Raw genomic sequence first — 18,814 nt, forward strand, 5'->3', positions numbered from 1 at the left:
GCTTTTCAGAAGCAGCTTGATCAGAAGCAGCTTGTTCAGAACCAGCTTGTTCAGAAGCAGGCTGTTCTGCTGTTTCTTGAGTACTCCTTGTCCTTTTTCTGATAAGAGGGACATCATCCAAATCCTCCACTTCCTCAAGAATGGTGGACATAGCAGATTTTTCCTTCTTAGCTTTCTTATGCTTCTGAGCACCCACCTCAGTAGCATCTTCAGCAAGGTATTCTTCCTTGGTGATCTGCTTCTTTTTAGATTTTCTGCCTTTGGCCACAGGCAGATCACCACCATACATTTCTTCTGGGATATCTTTCAGGCTGATTTTCTTGTTGTAGCTCTTGTAGTAGTCCAAGATGTAGGCCCTCTGCACATCCAGGGGATCTTTCTTGCAGATAGGGATGTGATGAGTGACTAGATCAGATATGACATCAGATTCATGCATATCTGTATCTAGTTTCTTGCAAGTTGAAATCAGCCTCATCTTGACTAGAGTTGCCCCATTGATTATTTTTCCTGTGACTGCTCCCAGCTTCTGATTATCATAAATACCCACGTCTTTCAGGGCACTTAGGAGTCCTCCTTCTTGAAAGATTATGGAGAGCAGCCTTCCATAGGGAACAAACTTCCTGTTCTCCATCTGGCTCTTCTTGAGTTCCTTGATCATGTATTTAAACATATACTTGGGAACATTCATTGTTGTTTCCTGAGAGATGGTGTGATGCAGAAAGACTTTGTGACCAAGTGAAGGTTGATCATTTCCTCCACCTTTGGGAAAAATGTTTTCATTTTGGATCTTCAGCAGCATTTTCTTTTCCATGCTTAAGGTGCTGTAAGGCTTAGCATCCTTTGATCCGTAGATAGTGTTGTTTACTATCTCCTTCCATGGGCTTGTTCTGGGGTTAGGAATCTCTTCTCCATCGTATGTCCCAGAAGCATCCCTTCTCATGGCTTGAGCAATCACATGCTCATTGATTGTTACAGGAATCCCCATGACGTTTGATCTAATCTCAGTCCCAGTGAAGGCGAGTAGACCCATTTCTTCTCTGGTTTTTCCCTCCAAAGTAGGATCAACCAGAATCATCTGAGCTTCTTCCTGTTTAGCAGCAACTTTGTCAAACACTGAAGCTCTTACCCAGAATTGTCTGACAAGCACTTCATAAGTAGGACCGTTGAGAAGACTGAAGTAACTCATCAGCTTCTGCTTTTTGTAGAATCTTACCAAGTCGCATCCATGATGAGTTAGAGAAGTGAAATCCACTGGATTTTCCGCTTGAATGATTAGATCCCATTCCTCAATCGACATAGTTCTTCCTTTGATTTCATAAGCAGGAGTATCTATATCCATATTCGATGAAGAACCACCGGCAGAACTTGAAGATGCCATTGATTTTAAGTAGAATTAGGGTTCTAAGGTGTTTTGAGAGGTTGAGAGAATGTGCTTACTTACACAGAGGGTTGAGAAGAAATTAGAAAGTGTTTGTTGTGAAGTGAGAAGTGTGTGAAATGACTTAGTGTTTTTTATTAAAACGTTTGTAATTCAGAAGGGACAAACAAACACAGCATTAATGACAAATTGGGGGCGCGTGTAAGTATGTTAAAAAGCGAATAAAACATCATTGCCCTTTTTGTTATACTCCAATACAAATAGACCACGTCAGAGACTCTTCAGAAAACTACTTTTTGGGTAATGGGACAGCTGTTTACATAAAGTAACTACCAACGTTCCCACTAACCAAGCTATTCAGAAGCAAAGAATAACACTTCTGAAGTTTTAGTGCTGACGTCATCTTCAGAAGCACATTTTCCTCAGAACCTCAGTTAAGAGCTTCTGATGAACCAAAATGCTCCTGAATAAACTTCAGAACCAAACTTCTTATTCAGAGGCAAGCAATTTTTCAATCAGACACAAAATGCATGTTCAAATTTTTCTTAATAAAATCAAATCTTTCAACAGACAAAGGTTTTGTAAATATATCAGCCCATTGATGTTCAGTATCAATGAATTGTATATCTAAAATTCCTTTTTGAACATAGTCTCTGATAAAATGGTGTTTGATTTCAATATGCTTGGCTCTTGAATGTAGAATTGGATTCTTTGACAAACAAATAGCAGCAGTATTATCACAATAAATGGGAATACTGTTAGCATTGATCTGATAGTCTTCCAACTGATGTTTCATCCAAAGTAGTTGTGTGCAACAACTTGCAGCTGAAATGTACTCTGCTTCTGCTGTAGACATAGCAATAGTTGCTTGTCTTTTGCTTGCCCAGGATATCAGATTCTCTCCCAGGAATTGACAATTTCCACTGGTTGATTTTCTTTCAATCCTATCACCAGCATAATCAGCATCACAGAATCCAATCAACTTATAATCTAGGGATTTCCTATACAGGAGTCCAAGATTAGTTGTTCCTTTCAGATACCTGAAGATTCTCTTAACTGCAGTTAAATGAGATTCTCTAGGATCTGATTGAAATCTTGCACACAAGCATACACTGAATAAAATATCAGGTCTAGATGCAGTGAGGTATAACAGAGAACCAATCATACCTCTGTATAGCTTCTGGTCTACTACTGTTCCAGTATCTTCTTTGCTTAAGGTGCAGGTTGGATGCATTGGAGTGTTCATCACTTTACAATCTTCTAGCTTGAACTTCTTCAGAAGCTCCTTTGTATATTTTGTTTGATGAACATATACTCCTTCTTTACTTTGGTTGATTTGAATTCCCAGAAAGAATTTCAATTCTCCCATCATACTCATTTCAAATTCATCCTGCATTAACTTAGAAAATTCTTTGCAAAGAGATGCATTAGTAGAACCAAATATTATATCATCAACATATATTTGCACAATCAAAATATCTTTCTTAAGAGTCCTTCTGAAGAGTGTTGTGTCAACTTGTCCTCTTTCAAAATCATTTTTAATTAAGAAATTACTTAGTCTATCATACCAAGCTCTGGGAGCTTGTTTCAAGCCATATAGTGATTTCTTAAGTTTATAAACATGGTCAGGATGCTTAAGATCCTCAAACCCAGGAGGTTGTTTAACATACACTTCTTCTTCAATGACACAATTAAGAAAAGCACTTTTGACATCCATTTGATATAATATTATGCCATGATTAATTGCGTAGGATAGAAGTAACCTGATTGCTTCCAATCTTGCAACTGGAGCAAATGTTTCAGTGTAATCAATGCCTTCTTGTTGACTGTAGCCTTGAGCAACAAGTCTGGCTTTGTTTCTGGTTACTTCTCCTTGTTCATTCAGCTTGTTTCTGAATACCCATTTTGTTCCAATAATGTTCTTCTGAGAAGGTTTGGGTACCAGATCCCACACATCATTCCTTTGGAATTGATTTAGCTCTTCTTGCATAGCTAATATCCATCCATCATCTGAGAGAGCTTCTTCAACAGTTTTAGGCTCAATTATTGAAAGCAGTCCTATTAAAGACTCTTCTTGTCTAAAATGTGATCTTGTTCTTCTAGGACTATCTTTGCTTCCAATGATTAACTCCTCAGGATGTGAAGATTTGTGCTTGAATTTAGGTTGAATAACCTGCTGAGTGTTATCTTGAAAGTCCTCAGAAGCACTTTCATTCTGTACTTTTGGGCTAGGTTCTGCTTCTGAATTAGACTCAGCTTCTGGAGTGATTTCAGCTTCTGGACAAGATTCAACTTCTGTATACTTTTCAGAATCAGAAGGTTGATCAGATTCTGATGCATCTTCAGAATCAGTTGTACCTGCATTACTTTCACTTTGCTCTGAAGTTTTACTTCCAGGCTCTCTATCATCAAATTTTACATGCATAGATTCTTCAACACATTGTGTTTCTGAATTATACACTCTGTATGCCTTTGACCTTTCAGAGTAACCTAAAAAGATTCCTCTTTGAGCCTTGGCATCAAATTTCTTCAGATAGTCTTTAGTGTTTAAGATGTAACAAGTACATCCAAACTGATGAAAGTAAGAGATATTGGGTCTTCTTCCTTTAAAGAGTTCATATGCTGTTTTCTCCAACATAGGTCTGATATAGATCCTATTTTGAATATAACATGAAGTATTGACTGCTTCTGCCCAAAAATGTTTAGCTAAGTTGTTTTCATGGATCATGGTTCTGGCCATTTCTTGTAAGGTTCTGTTCTTTCTTTCTACAACCCCATTTTGTTGTGGAGTTCTAGGAGAAGAAAACTCATGGAGAATCCCATGTTTTTCACAAAAAAGTTCAAATGGCTCATTTTCAAATTCTCCACCATGATCACTTCTGACTTTCAAAATTTTCAATTCTTTTTCAGATTGTATTTGAGTGCAGAAGCTGCTAAACACTTCACATGCATAGTCTTTACTTTTAATGAATTTTACCCAAGTCCATCTGCTGTAATCATCAACAATGACTAATCCGTATTTACTTCCATATAAAGATGCAGTGTTAACTGGACCAAAAAGATCGATATGGAGTAATTCTAAGGGTCTGGAGGTTGATATAATGTCCTTAGATTTGAAAGAACTTTTCACAATTTTCCCTTTCTGACATGCACCACAAAGTGCATCTGAATGATAATCAATGTTAGGCAATCCTTTGACCAGTTGTAACTTGCTAATTTTAGAAATTAATCTCCAATTAGCATGTCCCAACCTTTTATGCCATACCCATTTTTTATCATTCATTGACAGAAGGCAAACTACCTTCTGATCAGCCAGATCAGAGAAATTTATTTTATAGACATTCTCAACTCTCTTTCCCTTGAATGTAATGGATTTGTCATCCTTGTTGACTAGTGTGCAGTTAGTCTTACTGAACGTTACATCATACCCATTGTCACAAAATTGACTAATGCTCAATAGGTTATGCTTCAGACCATCTACTAGCCACACATTATTAATTGAGATGGAGGAATTACCAATAGTACCTGTACCAATGATCCTTCCAGTTTGGTTGCCACCAAACTTCACTTCTCCTCCATCTTTCATTGTAAGGGTAAGGAACAAAGCTTTCTCTCCAGTCATGTGCCTTGAACATCCGCTGTCTAGGTACCATGACCTTTGTTTCTCTCTTGCCCTTAAGCACACCTGCATTTTTGGCTAATTCAGATTTAGGTACCCATATCTTCATGGGTCCTTTTGGGTTAGTTTTGAAGGTTTTACTTTTCCTCCCTTGTACCTTAGAGTGAATGCTGAGTGGCTTCTGATCATTCAATACTTTAGGTTTGACACCTTTTGGTATTGTTTTCTCAGAAGCAGTAGCTGCTTTGTTCTTCTGATCCTTTTGTTTTGGAATTTTAGATTCTGGTTTAATCAGATTCTGATGAACAGGTTCTGATCTTTTCAGAATTTTAATCTTTTGACTCTTAGGATCAGATTTTGTCATTACCTTGATCTTAAGATTCTCTGGCTTTGATGTGATCTTAGCCTGTGAACCTGAAGCTTCAGGTTTTGACTGAACAGCAGTTATAGCATTTGTACCTTCAGGCACAAAGGTGGATTTCAATCCATCCTTGATACAATCACAGTAGCTCTTGAGACTGTATTCTTTGGATTTCTCCTCAGAATATCCAATCCCTTTGCCTTTGTTCTTGTATGTGCTGTAGATCATAGAAGCAACTTTGCTTCTGTCTATTCCAGCCATAATAAAATCATCCAAGGCAATCTCATGTTTATTGCCTGAACCTTTATCACATTTTTCTTGTAGCTTCTGACAAAGACTCTTGAGTCTATCTTCATATGTTGTTGATATGAGGTTAAACCCTTTGAGTTCTTCTTCAGAAGCTTTCAGTTCCAATAGAGTTGATTTTTGTTGTTTCATCAAATCAACATATTTTTCTTTTAAATCTGTCAACTCATTGGTTCTGTGTTCAAACAGTGATAAAAGTTCTTTTAGAGAATCAACAAGTTCTTGTCTAGGGATTTTGGAATATACCTCATTTTCATCTTCTGAATCTGATTCAGCTTCTGATACTGCTTCTGATGATACTGTTGCCACTAACCCAACGGCTGCCTTAGCATCATCATCAGCTTCTTCTTTATCAGAACCAGATTCACTATCCAAATCTTCCCAGGTCGCCATCAAGCTCTTTTTGATTTGCTTTCTGAATTTACTGGAGTTGAAGCTTGATTTCTTGGATTTGCCTTTAAACTTCTCCTTCTGAAGATCAGGGCAATCAGCAATGAAATGACCAGGCTTCTTACAATTGAAGCATCCCTTCTGATCTTCTTTCTTGAAGTTCTTGTAGCTACCTCTCTTGCTCAAAAATTTCTTCTGCTTCCTTGCCAGATACTCAAGCTCGTTGGACAGCATAGCCATCTTTACAGATTGATCTTCATCAGAATCTCCATCAGGTGATTCTTCTTCAGATTCACTGGCTTTGTAGGCTTTGGAAGACTTTGAGGTCTTTCCTTTAGATGGTAAAGCAATGGATTTACTCTTCTTAGAGGTTTCATGCTCATTTAAACTCATTTCATGCACTTTGAGTGAGCTAACAAGATCTTCAACACTTAAAGTATTTAGATCCTTAGCTTCCTCAATAGCAGTTACTTTGGGTCTCCATCTTGAAGGTAAGCTTCTCAAAATCTTACTAACATGATCAGAGGCAACATAGCTTTTCTTCAGTATTTGCAATCCAGAAACTAAAGTTTGAAATCTTGAGTACATTTCTTCTATACTCTCATCATCCTTCATTCTGAAAAGTTCATACTGATGAACTAGCATCAAAGCTTTAGCCTCTTTTACTTTCTTGCTGCCTTCAAAGTTTGCACATAGAGAAGCAAACATGGCCTTCGCAGTAGATTTGTCACTCATTTTCATGTATTCGGTGCGAGGTATAGAAGCCACAATGATTCCTCTTATCTTGTGATGTTTCTTATAAAGCTTCTTCTGAGCAGGAGTATGTATTCTTCTGTCTATAGCAGCTCCTTCTTCATCCAAATCCAGATCATCAACTCCATCTTCCAGTATATCCCATAGCTCTTCATCCAATCCCATGATAAAGCTGTACATATTAGTTTTCCACCATGAAAACTCTTCTGGATCTCCATTAAACTTTGGAGCTTTTCCAGAGTCTGTTTTCTTGTCAGCAGTATCATAGTCATGCTTGACACTTGTGTATTTTGGAGTAACTGATTCCTCATCTCCAGACATGTTTTTCTAATAGATCTTGAACTGTAACACGGTTAAGTGCTGTGATAACAGAGCAGGCTCTGATACCAATTGAAGGTGAAAAACACAAGAAGGGGGGGTTGAATTGTGTTTTCTTTTTCTCTTAAAAAAAGGATTCTTCTTCTGATAAAACTTCAGAAGCAGTTTGATTGCTTCTGATGAAATGATCAGAGTCAGATTGCAGCGGAAAAGAACAGAGCAGAGAAAAGAAAGACAAAGACACAGGCAGTTATCCTGGTTCCTTCCACAACACGGAAGTAGTCCAGTCCCCCTTGCACTTCCAAGGAGATTTCACTATAATCACAAGATTACAACTGCTCAATACTTTCAAAGTATGAGACTTCACAAAACAATGCTCAAGCACACACGCAAGAGTCTTCCAATGCTCAAGCACTAAGCAAGAGACTTCTAATGCTCAAGCACGCAGGCAAGAGACTTCTAATCAAACAAAAATACAGAGAATTGAGTTTGAATTGAACACTTGATATACAATCAGTGGTGTTCACAATACAATACAGAAAAGACTCTAGACTTTGAATTTCTAAGATGTATCAAATCAGTGCAGAAATTCAGTGTGCTTTTTAGAATCAAATTGACAGAGTTTTGGCGCTTTTAAACTTATGTATCTCTATCTAAAATCTTCAAGTCTTCATTCCTTTATATAGAGGTGTGAAAGAGACGTTGAGATAATCAGCACGTCTAAAGAGTCGTTTGAAATCCTTTGATTATCCACCAGTGATCCTTTGCCTGATTTGGGTGTAGTCCTTTGAAGAATAAGCTTCAAATTCATTCCCATCTTGAGTGTACAAATTCTGCAGGCATGGCTGTTGTTTTGTCTTGTAGCGTAGACAGAAAACAGAGTAGTGGAGGTAGTGGTTGTACACTTGTACTTTGTCAACTCTATTAACGAGAGACAAGAGCTCAGTGCTATCCATATATCCGTTGATACCTCCCTTTCAATTCTTTGTTCTTCTTTGATAAGACTGAATTGAGAATCAGCAACTTTGAATCTTCAGTTTGATTAAAGGATCAAAAGTAGCTTCTGGTGAAGATATTGCTTCTGATGAAAACTTTTGCTTCTGATGACTTTCTGCTTCTGATGACTTTCTGCTTCTGATGACGTCATCTCTTCAGGAGCAGTTTAGCTTCAGGAGCAGTTTTCTTCAGATGCTCAGAATTTCTTTTTTCTTTCCATTGTTCTTCCAAGACCTATTGAAATAACTTGAGTAGCCTTTGGTCCTGTACACTTGAACAATTATTAGTAATAACCAATTGACAATTTTTAATACCTTGTTATCATCAAAACTTAATAAGGTTCATTGTGAAACACATTTTGTTCCAACAGACAGGACGAAGACACTTAAATATTAGCATTTGCACTGTGTTTGGACGTAAAAATACGCCTACCCATTTTCAAATAGTATGCATGCCATGCATCATTTGGATTATGAATGCAAGACCTCATGGGGATTGGAATTAACAAAATATGTCGTATCCATTGCGGGATTGGTAGACATTGACAAAGATAGTGAATAGCAGAGTAACGGGAAACTAGAAACAAGTTGGACAGGTACAAGCTGTTCTTGGATTCAAACTAGCCACTTGACCGGGGATGAAACAAACAGACAACTGCGAGTTGTTCTTATGGATTCGAACTGGTCACTTCACAGGGGATAGAGGTTACTGGACAAACATGAGTTGTTCTTATGGATTCGAACTGATAACTCACTTGGGGATATTGGAAAGTGCGAGTTGTTCTTATGGATTCGAACTGGTGACCCGACTGGGAAAAAGAGAAAATTGGCAAGTACGAGTTGTTCTTACGGATTCGAACTGGTGACTCGACTGGAAAAAGAGAAAATTGACAAGTACGAGTTGTTCTTATGGATTCGAACTGGTTACTCGACTGAAAGCAAGGCAAATAGACAGGTGCGAGCTTGTTCTTGGATGCGAACTGGTTACTCCACCGGAGACAAATACAAAATAGACAGGCGCAAGCTGCTCTTGGATCGAGCTAGCCACTTGAGCGAACAGAAACAAATAGACGGGTACAAGCTGTTCTTGGACTTGAACTAGCCACTTGACCCAGAATCATAGACACATAGACAGGTACGAGCTGTTCTTGGATTCGAACTGGTAACTCGACCGGGGTCATGGAAAAGTAGATAGGTACGAGTTGTTCTTGGATTCGAACTGGTCACTCGACCGAAAGCAAAGGCAAATAAACAGGTGTGAGCTTGTTCTTGGATGCGAACTGGTTACTCCACCGGACAGAAACAGATAGACAGGTACAAACTGCTCTTGGATTGAGCTAGCCACTTGACCAAACGGAAACATATTGACAGGTACAAGCTGCTCTTGGATTGAGCTGGGCACTCGACCGATAACATAAGCAAATTGATAGGTACAAGCTGTTCTTGGACTTGAACTAGCCACTTGACCAAACAGAAACATATTCACTGGGGATTGGTTTTTTTTTTTTTTTGACAAAATATAGATTGAGATTGACTTGACGTCGATTTGAATTGAAAGGCAGAAATTGACCGATATTATTGGCTCACAAGGTTTTGACAGAGAACCTGACATGAGTATTGAATTGAGACTGATGTTGACATTGGAAATGCAATATGCATGGATGATATAACAGTTTCATTAAATGCATGGGTACGTAATATGCATGATTATGCATGTATGAATGCTTGTAATGCATGATTGTTGGCATTTTGTAGGCACGACTTCACGGGGAAGACAAGACATTAGAGCATTGGGCACGTAGTGGCTCGTGCTACATTACACATTCTTGGAAATCCTCTTTGGAGATGACGTCGTTGGGAGACGTTTCGGGACCTAGGCTGAAGGTCGGTAGCTATGCAACTTGCTGGAGATAGAATCTTGGAAGACTTTACTGGGGAAAACGCCGTTGTGCTGGGCATTTCAGTGCTGGGTACGTTGTAGACATCGCATCTGTGGTCAATGCTTTTTGCATGTTATTTTCTCATTTTTCATTCATTTTTGCATCCCATTTTTGCCTGGATCGCCTTTTCGGGTTTTCGATCCACCGGGGAGATAAATTTTTATTGCCCCATTTTTGCCTGAACTGCCCTTTCGGGTTGTCAATCCAGCGGGGTGCTCATTTTTGCCTAAGCCGCCCTTTCGGGTTTTCAACTTAGCGAGCCTATTCACTTTCATGCATTTTCATTCTGTTTTTTCATTCTTGCCATTGACCACAGACTATCCTGGAGGAGAACCTGCTTGTAACATATATTGAAATAGACATCAACATACTCTCGCTCATGCATGTTTCATTTGAATGTACCCTGTTGCTCAGGTTTGCTTTTCAAAATAGACAAAAGGTTTTCAATTTTCAAAATGTTTGTTTCAAGCATTGTCATTATCAAAATAGAAAGAAAATGTTTTGTATATAGCTTTGAAAGTAGAAGAAAAAATAGAGTTTCAAACAAAAGCCCAAGCTCAATTTGATGTATAAGAGTGGTGGTCAGCCGAAGGCGTGACTCCACAGATTCACAAAGCTTGGAAAATGGTAATTTTTATTGGTTGGTGGTACATTGAACACAGTAATCATGACATTTCCCAGAAACTTTGAATTCGCAAGCATAAGAGCTTTTGATGAAGACGGTCATTAACAGCTGCAGATGCCCCAAGGGGGACGGTGGTTGGCCAGATATAGTTACTTGCCTTTTGTTTCAATCTCATTTTTGCATGAACCGCCCTTCCAGGTTTTCGGCTCATCGAGACGCTCATTCTTGCCTGAGTTGTGTACAATCTCAGTGAGCTTTTCATATTTGTTTTTTGTCCCTTATTTTTGCCTGGACCGCCCTTTCGGGTTTTCGATCCACCGGGAAGCGCATTTTTGCCTAGGCCGCCCTTTCGGGTTTTCGACCTACCACGCTGTTCTTTTCATATTTCTAGGCAAAGTATTTCTTGACTATATCGGCATTCACTGGATTTGGAAGCTCTACACCATCCATGTGTGTAAGGATTAAAGCACCACCGGAGAAGGCCTTCTTGACAACATAAGGACCTTCATAGTTAGGCGTCCACTTGCCCCTTGGGTCGGGTTGCTGGCTTATCCTCCTTTTCAATACAAGTTCCCCTACCTTGAATTCTCGAGGATGGACTTTCTTGTCAAAAGCAGTCTTCATTCTTGCTTGATATGACTGTCCACGAGCCATGGCATCCATACGTTTTTCCTCAATCAAATTCAACTGATCATACCGGCTTTGGCACCATTCAGCCTCAGATAACTTTGCTTCCATGATCACACGGAGGGACGGGATCTCTACTTCCAAAGGAAGAACTGCTTCCATACCATATACAAGAGAGAAAGGGGTTGCCCCAGTTGAACTGCGCACTGTAGTACGGTAACCATGCAGAGCATAGGGTAACATCTCATGCCAGTCCTTGTAAGTGGTTACCATCTTCTGGACAATTCTCTTGATATTCTTGTTGGCGGCCTCAACTGCACCATTCATCTGAGGTCTATAAGGAGAAGAGTTATGATGCTCAATTTTGAATTCTTCACAAAGAGCTTGCACCACATTGTTGTTCAGGTTGGTACCATTGTCGGTAAGAATCTTGCTGGGAACACCATATCGACAGATGATGTTGTTCTTGATAAACTTAGCTACCACTTGCTTGGTCACATTGGTATAAGATGCTGCTTCAACCCACTTGGTGAAGTAGTCAATTGCCACTAATATGAAACGATGACCATTTGAAGCTTTCGGTTCAATTCTTCCAATCATGTCGATGCCCCACATTGAGAACGGCCATGGGGATGACATAACATTGAGGGCGTGCGGAGGCACATGAATCTTATCAGCATAGATTTGACATTTGTGACATTTTCTGGCGTACTGGTAGCAATCATGCTCCATGGCCATCCAGTAGTAACCTGCTCGTAGCAACTTTCTTGACATAGTATGCCCTGTAGCATGGGTCCCGAAGGTACCGTCATGTACATCATGCATTAACTGCTCTGCTTCATGTTCATCAACACACCTTAACAATACCATGTCATAGTTCCTCTTGTACAAAATATCTCCATCTAACAGGAATCTACCGGCCAATCTTCTCAAGGTCTTCTTGTCTTGTTTGGAAGCACCCGGCGGATACTCACGGCTCAGCAAGAACTGTTTGATGTCGTAGTACCAGGGTTTATAGTCAACCACATTTTCGCCAGCCTGATCGATCACATCCCCAATAGCAAACACATGCGAAGGTCTTTCAAGGCGTTGCACTTTGATTATTGGCACATCATTCCAATGGTTTACTCGAAACATGGAGGATAGAGTAGCAAGAGCATCAGCCATTTGGTTCTCATCACGAGGAATATGGTGCAGCTCAACCTTTGTAAAATATGTCAGCAAACGTCTCGCATAATCATGATAAGGAATCAACTTAGCATGGTGGGTCTCCCATTCACCCTTTATCTGATTGATGACGAGCGCAGAATCTCCATAGATGTCGAGGTGTTTGATTCTCATGTCAATTGCTTCCTCGATCCCAAAGATACATGCTTCATACTCAGCCATATTGTTGGTACATTCGAACAAAATTCGGGCGGTAAAAGGAATGTGATGCCCCTGCGGGGATACAATGACTGCCCCAATTCCTTTACCATAAGCATTGACAGCACCATCAAAGATTAAACCCCACTTGCTATTGGGATCTGGACCTTCATCAATCAACGGTTCTTCGCAGTCTTTGGATTTCAAATACATGATCTCTTCATCGGGGAAATCGAATTCAATTGGTTGGTAATCATCAAGAGGTTGGTAAGCAAGGTGATCGGCAAGAATGCTACCTTTGATTGCCTTTTGAGTTTTGAACACAATATCATATTCAGACAAAAGCATCTGCCAGCGTGCAATCTTCCCAGTAACAGCAGCTTTCTCAAAGATATACTTTATCGGATCCATTCTGGATATCAACCAAGTTGTATGATTCACCAAATAATGACGCAGGCGTTTAGCGGCCCAGGCCAAAGCACAACAAGTCTTCTCAAGCATTGTATACCGAGTTTCGCAATCGGTAAACTTCTTGCTTAGGTAGTAGATAGCATGTTCTTTCTTTCCAGTCTCATCTTGTTGACCAAGCACGCATCCCACAGATTCATCAAACACTGACAAATACAAAATCAAAGGTCTTCCTTCCACGGGAGGGACAAGGATAGGTGGTTCCAGCAGGTAATTCTTGATTCTATCAAAAGCTTCTTGGCATTCATCATTCCATACAATAGGCCGATTCTTGCTCAAGCAGTCGAGTGATCTCATATGGTATATCACCATCCTCTTCATCTTCGGCTTCATACACAGGGAATTCAAAATTTGGAGGAACTGTAGGATTACTGTGTTCAACGGGTTTATTATGGTTCAAACTGCATAGAATGGTTGAATGATTTTAGAAAATGGTTTTTTTTTCCTTTTTATGCAGTTCTTTGAAATTGATAAGAAAAATAAAGATGTTTTGGTTTTTTCTGGTATTACCATTATTTCCAAAAAAAAAAAAAAGAACTAAAAAAAAAAAAAAAAAAAAAAAAAAAAAAAAAAAGTCGTGAAAGAAACGACAATTTTTATTAATAACGGCGATGCCGAAACAAACATGCCCTTACAGAAAATATCACTGTCGCTTCGGGCAGAGCGAGAGGATTGTTATTTTTGAAAAACAAAACACTTAAGCAACAAGACACATTACTCGGAAACATGCATGATTGAAGGAATGATGATGGCATCCCAATTTCTCGCAATGCCTCCTGGTATAACAAACATAGGCCTAGGACTACATCCAGTCGCCTCTTCAGTAATTGCATTGATAAACTCAGCACTGTAGAAGATTCATGTGGAGACTCCTGAAGTTGGGGAATATCCGAGACCCTCTTTATGCTTATTCTCAAGGAGTTGTATTAACTTGCCCCAGCCAGCAGCTTGTCCTTCTTGGATGTCATTGACAGTCAGATAATTGTCGTTCATCAGTTTCTGGATGTCATTCTGAACAACGTAGCAACCCCAAGGATTATGGAAGCATTCTGGGCAACTGGCATGATCATGGTCAAACAGAGAGGCTTGGCATAACTCGATGTGTAGTGGCACCAGAGGAGTTGCAACGTTACAAACGTCCGATCTGGGAGCTTCCTCATATACCTCAATCATGTTTACAGCAGCGTGATTCGGAAGAGGATTGTCGACGACATGAGGGACGTTATTCTCAAAGGTCAATTTTCCTTGGTCTATGAGTTTTTTACAATGTACCTCAACGCGTAGCATCCTTCGACATCATGACCCATAGCACCTTGATGGAAATCACACTTGAGGTCCGAACGGAACTTGGGAGGCGATGGATCAGGTGGAGGCTTGCCCTGTCTGGTTGTGCAGTGCCCTTTGAGAAGTAGAGTCGGGAGTAATTCAGCATATAACATTGGTATCAGAGGAAAGGTAGGTCTAGCCTGTTGCTGCTGTCGTTGTTGAGCTGGAGGCTGTTGTTGCATTCGCTGGACGACGGCATTAACGGGTACCTGAGGTTGACCCGATGGCAAAGGATACTGATGATAGAATGGTGGAAAGAAGGGATGCTGAGAGTATTGCGCATACGTGTACGACGGAGGTAGCTGAGCAGCATTGATGTCCATGACCTGGAACGTGATCAGAAAGGTTTCGGGACAGATAGTTATTGGCAGATCTATCTCCCCAAGAATGTTCTTACGGGATCCGTCGAAGGCTTTAACCAGAAAGGTGCTCATTCCCAAGGGAGTTCCCCGATAGCTCAATCGATCCAGAGTGGCCGTTGTCTGAGGCAAGGTGGTATTGACAGAGACATGGTTCTTCCCAGGAATCTGGCCATTATTGACAGTACCAGAAACGCCAGCTGCAGTACTAGGAGTGAAAAACGGTGGAAGCCCATACGGAAACCCAGCTGGCATAGCAAAGCGAGCGTCTGCAGATGTGGTTGGGAGCACGCTTGTAGTCACCGGTGCAGCTGTGGCTATAGGGATAGCCGTAGCTGATTGTTCTTGAGCGGCTAGCAGAGCAGTCATGACATCATTAGCTTTAGCCAATTCCTCCCTTAGAGTGGCTAACTCGGTACGGAGCTGAGCGTTCTCTTCTTCCATAGCCTTTTTCCTTCTTCTGTACTCTCTGGTTCAATCGATTCTATCAGGTTCGTAGACCTTCTGAGCACGAGCCACTTTTCAAACTGTGGCAGAGGAACCAGGAAGTAGTGAGCAATTGGAAGCCTTTGTGACCGATGTATGATGCATATGATGCATGATATGCAGATGCAAATGCAAAAACGACTCTTTTTAATGTCATCGAAGGACTTTTTAAACAAATTCGAAACATTGTAAACACTGTTAAACAAGCAAAATAAGGTTTTACAATGGTAAACTTATGAATACAAGTTCACACCTGCGGTGTCTTACAATGTTTCGATCTGTCTAAAAAAATCTTCGATGTATGCGTTAAAAAAAACTTATGCATGAATGCATGTATGCATGGTTGTTTTGTTTAGTTACAAAGAACAAGGTGGGTTGAGATTCAAAGTAACAGGGCCACGGATGGACACGGCGTCCGGTGAACTAAGGCTTTGGATAGTAGTAACCAAGGTTCTAACACAGTTCCCAAACTGCAACCTCTCTCACATATATCATGGTAGTACAGGACGACACCCGTTCCATGATTATTTGTGAGAAGGTCTAGTTTGAGTGTAGTATCGCGTGACGACTAAAGTTTGAGACAACACTCAATTTAGCCACCGCACAACGTCCTAAAATGGCTAGGATGGGTTTGGTAACTACGGTTCATAGCTTCGTCGAACAATTGAAAGTGAAGTGCCTAAGCATGACAACACACGCCGACAATATCACCTTCAAAATGCCTCAGCTATGTGAGATTGATCGCATAATTCAATACACGAGGCAACCCCCGGATCGAATTGTCGATTATATCTCTACCTAAACATAAGTTCACTCAGCCCGGGTATAGGACTTTTGATATTCTCACCCCACACGTCAAATGAAAGTAAACAAGTATTCACATATGTAAGCAATAAAACAAAGCGTAAATATAAACTAAGGAAAACTAGGCATGACCCGCTAAAAAAGTCCCCAGTGAAGTCGCCATTTCTGTTATCATGGTTTTTGGGTGCCAAGCCATTAATTGGACTTGAACCTTTTGACCGTTGATATTCTCTATTTTTTTCTTGGGAAGGGCAAAATTGAGAAAAACCCTTAGATTCTAAGTTCGGGGGTCGTTTTCGCTACAGGAAGGTGTTAGGCACCCGGAGCGATTATGGTACTCCATAAGAGCCGCTCTCCTAAGTTGATTTCTACGCTTTATTTTTATTGCCTACTTATTGAAAGAAAAGAAGTTTTATTTGAGTGAAGAATGGGGGTGAGAAGAAGTAGAATTTGATTTTATTTCGGCTTGGAGGGGTTAAAGTCCCTTGCCTACGTACCGTTTTACGGGATCAAAACCGGCGTAGTTCTTGCTAAAAAAGACTTATTGTTTTTTTTGTTTTAATTGTTTGATTTTAAATTTTGAAAATGATTTTGAAGAAAAGGATTGAGAGGCTTCATGAGCATTAGAGTATGAAAAAGTGGGGGTTTGTTTAGTGATTTTGCAAAAAAGTCTAAATGATTAGATTTATTTGAGAATTTTATTAAGAAAATAAAAGGTGAAAAATTGTTGGAGTTTTGACTCCATTTTTATGAAAAATATTTGAAGCGAACTTGTTTGCATATTTTTTGGAAAAAATTGGATTTTCTCTAAGTGTTTAAACCTAAGCATTCATCTAACCATGCAATCCTAGCCATACATCTACACATGCAATCCTAGGCATACATCTAGGGTGAGTGTGTGCGTGCCGGTGCGCCATAGTGTCCATAGTCCATATTACAAAAATTGCCTAAATACATTCTATGGCCTCTTTGCCAAGCTACAAACCAATGATAACAAATTACATCACCGAATGAATTAAAATTTGCAAAAATAAATGCTAAGCTAAAGAAAGTGGAGAGAGTGGTGGAATGCTATGAAATGTATGGCACATGAGATGAAATGGTTAGTAATCATAAAGCACACAATAGTAGGAAGTAATCAAAAGGAAATGCATAAAAATGGCAAAGAAAAGGTAATAAAGTGGCAATAAACCTAAAAACTTTGATGTGATACCTAAAGGTGCTTGTAACCCATAATCATCACATCATGGCAATTTTGAAAGAAATTTTGTTTCAAGCCATGACATGAAATTAATGGAAACATATGCAAGCAAGGTATCACACCAAATTCATAGAGAAATTTGACACTTTATTCTCTAAAACAAACCCTTGTTGCTTGTAAAACAAGAAATCCATAAAATCATATTCAAAACAGCAAAAAGAAGCACATGTCCAGAGGCATATTCATCATAAGATATGGTATCATTTATTCATAACACATATCAAAGTATCAAGAACAAAAACATAGCAAAAAGTATACCAAAAGTGTAAAAACACATGGAAATTTGTTCATGCCATTTTAATATTTTTTACATGCAAGAAAACACCATAAAAATGCCAAAAATACATTGAGAAACAACTAGGATTTTTTTAGGAATTTTCTATAAAAAGGTAGGCAAGCAACAGGTGCAGATAGCAAAGACAGGCAGTGCAAATAGCAAGGAAATAACAAAAAACGTAAAAAAACTAAGCCCAAACCAAAGCCCAAAACCTAAAAGATCCGGATGCACAGGGGACGTACGATTGATCCAGGATTCTGAAACCCTAGATCAAACGGCCAGGAACAAAAGGGACTGGACCGGTCTTGGACCGGTCCGGTTCACTAGCTTATAAAAGTGAAAGAACACCGGTTTTCTTCATTTTTCACTCCCCTTTCTCTCTCTAGCTCTTCTCTCTTCTCTCACCTCTCTCTAAACCTCGCCGCCGGCGAGGATGAAGCTACGGCGGAGACCTTGAAGGTCCGCCGGAAACTTCATCTTCTCCGGCGAGTTCATGCAGTTTCCGGTGACCTAAAATTCCAGATTTCAAAGATTCTTGCATATTTTGATTCGTCCTTTAACCCTAAACACGAATCCAGCATTTGTTTTTTCAAATACAGCTTGAAACGACGTAGATCTTGAAAAAAACTTTTACGGTTTTGAAATGATTTTTGATTTTTGAACTAAATCGTTTAGATCTTTAAAGATCTACATCGTTTCGTCGTTTGATTACTTTTTTTGACGCTTGTTCTCGCTTTCAAAACGTTGATCCTTACGGATCTAGATTTTGATGTTTACGGTTATAGTTTTCTTTGAATTCTGGAACCTTTGGATCTGTTTTGCTTGCGTGATTTTTAGGTTTAACAGTGATATTACTTTTGAAAAAGAGGAAATGAGTTTTACCTGAAGTTTTGGTTGAAACTTTAATGGAGGAAAATCTTTGGAAAGAAGTTTGGATGCTCTTGATGATTTTGACTCTTCTGCTTGCTTTTTGGACCGAAAATAAATCGGTTTACCGGTTCATCTTCTTCATCTTCTCTGATTCTTTCTCTGCTTCTCTGTGATTACGTGCTTGAGCTTGCTTCAATGTTTCTTAGATTTACGTGAGGAAACCCTGTGATCAGTGCTTGAGCTTGCTTCAATGTGAGCTCGCACTTGGAATTGCAGGAAAATCTTC

The sequence above is a fragment of the Medicago truncatula genome, chromosome 2 (assembly GCF_003473485.1).
Source record: "Medicago truncatula cultivar Jemalong A17 chromosome 2, MtrunA17r5.0-ANR, whole genome shotgun sequence".
Lineage (NCBI taxonomy): Eukaryota > Viridiplantae > Streptophyta > Magnoliopsida > Fabales > Fabaceae > Medicago > Medicago truncatula.